The 2,986-nt window shown below is 38.9% G+C and overlaps 1 long non-coding RNA gene across 1 annotated transcript in view; it reads right to left on the reverse strand.

Annotated features, from left to right (window-relative positions):
- Positions 1-1,683, reverse strand: part of LOC107834139 (uncharacterized) — a 2,150-nt gene extending 467 nt beyond the window's left edge. The window contains exon 1 of the long non-coding RNA XR_001659924.1: positions 724-1,683. This is a non-coding gene — a long non-coding RNA (uncharacterized LOC107834139). The remainder of the gene's footprint in view (positions 1-723) is intronic.
- Between the last annotated feature and the right edge of the window lie 1,303 nt (positions 1,684-2,986).

Genomic DNA, 2,986 nt, shown 5'->3' on the forward strand with positions numbered 1-2,986 from the left:
CTGTTATGTTGTTAAACTTTGACCCGTTTCAAAGTTTAAAAATTTTTTAAAAAATAGAAGTATTTTTTCTGCATGAAACTTTTTCTATTTGTCTGAATAGGTGCACTCTATGTATAAAATGAAAATGGTTCATTTTACACACTTGCAGTCCCCCCTGGGTCTATTTGTTACATAGATACTGTTCGGGTCAATTTGACCCGGCATACAAGTTGAAGGGTAAAAAGGTTAAAAAAATGTCCAATTCTATTTGTTTCCTTGCACCTATGAGACATATTTCACCACACACACACAAACATCACACCACACACACCCCCACACACACACACGTTTGTTTTGCTATCTTGGTGGGGACTTTCCAAAACAATTACAGAGGGATTCAAACTTTGACCTTCAGCTTGGAATAGTCCAAAGTCGAAGCTCTGCCAGTGAATGGTAACAATATCATGACATCATGATAGTCAATGGACTTCCATTCATTTCTACAGCCTAAACCTTACCATTACCCTTTTCTTAACCCTAACCATCACATACCTAACCCTAACCCTAACCAAAACTCAATTCATACCTTAGCCCTAAATCTGACCCCTGACCCAAAAACAGGGTTTCCCCTCGTGGGGACCAGGCTCCGGTCCCCACGAGGAGCAATTGGTCCCCACAACGTAGTATATGTCAGGAAAATCGTCCCCACAAGGTATTACAAACAAACGCACACCACACACACACCTAAACACGCACACAAACCCACTCTTTCACTATTCTCTTTACTTCACTAGTAAACTGCCAGAAAGCAGGTGTTCATACAACTTTTGACGGGAACCTTTTCTGTTCCTGTGGACAAACTCCACCCACACTGAGAGGACACTCAGCAGAAAGTAGGGGGGAAAACATAAATACTCTCTGCAAGGGAGTCCTAAACGCATTACACACTGAAGGTACATGTAATATAGTCACTGTTGGAGATCAGGAATTGAGCAGCAGGGAAATAAAAAAATGACAACCGTGGAAGCTCTGGAACTTCTTGTTGATCATGCCAGTGCCAACTAGGATGGCAGTAACTCACATCACAGACATCAAGTCAGTCTGAGCTACTCGTGCCTAGTGCAATACAGAAAATCATTGTTCAAATGACAAGTCTAAAAGGAAGGCGAGTTTTTGGAGAGAACAGGAAGGAGCTGGACCAGATGCATTTACATGCATATTTGAGGGGGGTCCTCATTCTGACCAGAGTTTTCAAGTCAAATAATGAATCAACAGCCAGTCTAAGGGATGCAGAGACAGGCAGGGTAATATTTTGGGCCATAATGTTTCTGGAGACTTTTCTCCAGAGTAATCTGATTTGACAATCGATGGACAAGACAAACTAGCAGCTAATAGAACAGTGTGGAACATGTGGGTTGTAACTTATCCTGTCCTATAAAACAGGCCCCAATGTCACAGTAGATGGAAGATTTGTGGCATTCATAAAGATCACCCCTGGCATTCAGAGGTCGCTGCTCATTTATGCAATATATGCCTTCCACACCAGCTAAATATGACATAAAAATCTGGACAGCATGTGATGAAAAACCCAGTTAAGTTTTGAACATGCAGGATTAAACTGGAAATCGACCTGGAGGATCATCTTCAGGACTCATTTGTCTTGATTTTAGTCAGTGGGTCAATTTGACCCAGAGCAGAATAGTGTCTCAAGTTCAATTAAAAAAAGGTGACCCCTTCAAAAAAAAAAATCTAAATGTAATATTAAAAAAATTACAAAAAATCACTTTCAAAGATAATTAGTGTTATTTTGTGTTTAGGTTTTTCAGTGGGCATAAAAAAATGTAAATCACATTTTTTTTATGTCCAAATTAGTAAATTGTTGTCATTGATCCTTCATTTGTGAGGAATAAAAAAAACATAATTGCAGAAATATTGATTGAAATGGTTAGTATTGGAGTTAATAATCAGACACAAAAAAGATTTGGAGGATTTTTTTTGGTTTCTGACAATATTGCATGATAAAACACTCCCCGGGTCAAATTGACCCACGAACATTATTGCTGTATCTCAGAAACGAACATAACAGGAGGGTTAAATGCATTAAATAAAATTTAATAACATTATCATTCTCAATAGAAGACTGCTTCAGTTTTAGATCTATGGTTTGTGTTACAATTCAACCATAGGGGCCCCTGGATGTCTGAAAGGCCCTACCAGCAGAACTGAGTTTTCTTTACCTTGACATCACTGTCTTAAAATTCTAGATCTCTCAGAGGAGCTAACATCGAAAAATTACGTAGAGTTAACCCCTCTGAGCTTTTTTGCTCTTTAAAGCAGTCTGCAGCCAAGTAAACAGAAGTAGTAGGGCTTATTTAGTAAAATAGCAGCAAATTTGCTTAATTCATAACTTCATAACCAGCTACCTGTTTAACAACTACAGTCTCAGATCAACACAGCCCTCCAGCACTGTCAGTAGCAGAAACGGCAACATTATACTTATCAGGGAAAAAGACTATATTTGCTTTGCATTGTCCCACATGATGATATAATATGATCTGATTAAATATCAGATTCTTCATTAATATGGGTTCTTGCTATGTTGTTGTACTGTGTTTCAAGATCTTGTTCAATGTTTTTTAACTTTTTTAACTTTGAGCCCATGCCCTTCCAAATGTCTCTGCACAGCCCTGTTATTATCCTTGGGCAACAGCTGGAGGCAGAAGTCACTGAGAGAAGACAGAACACTTGCTCCATCTAGAGGAGAAAAGCTGCATAGGTGGAATCTCATGAAATTACAGGTCATCTTGTGCTCTACTGTTACCTTAAGAAAAAAAAAAAACAAGCAAAATCCTTAGACAATTACAAAACTAATAATTTCTAAAAGAAATCACCTGGTGTGAATCAGGCATGACAGAAGGTGTAAGCTGTACGCCAAGAGAGAGCGAGACATCGACTCACTGATCCACACAACCAGGATCTACAGCACTGACATTGGGATGTCATTCAG

This window comes from Poecilia formosa, unplaced genomic scaffold, assembly GCF_000485575.1.
Source record: "Poecilia formosa unplaced genomic scaffold, Poecilia_formosa-5.1.2 Scaffold530, whole genome shotgun sequence".
In the NCBI taxonomy this organism is placed as follows: domain Eukaryota; kingdom Metazoa; phylum Chordata; class Actinopteri; order Cyprinodontiformes; family Poeciliidae; genus Poecilia; species Poecilia formosa.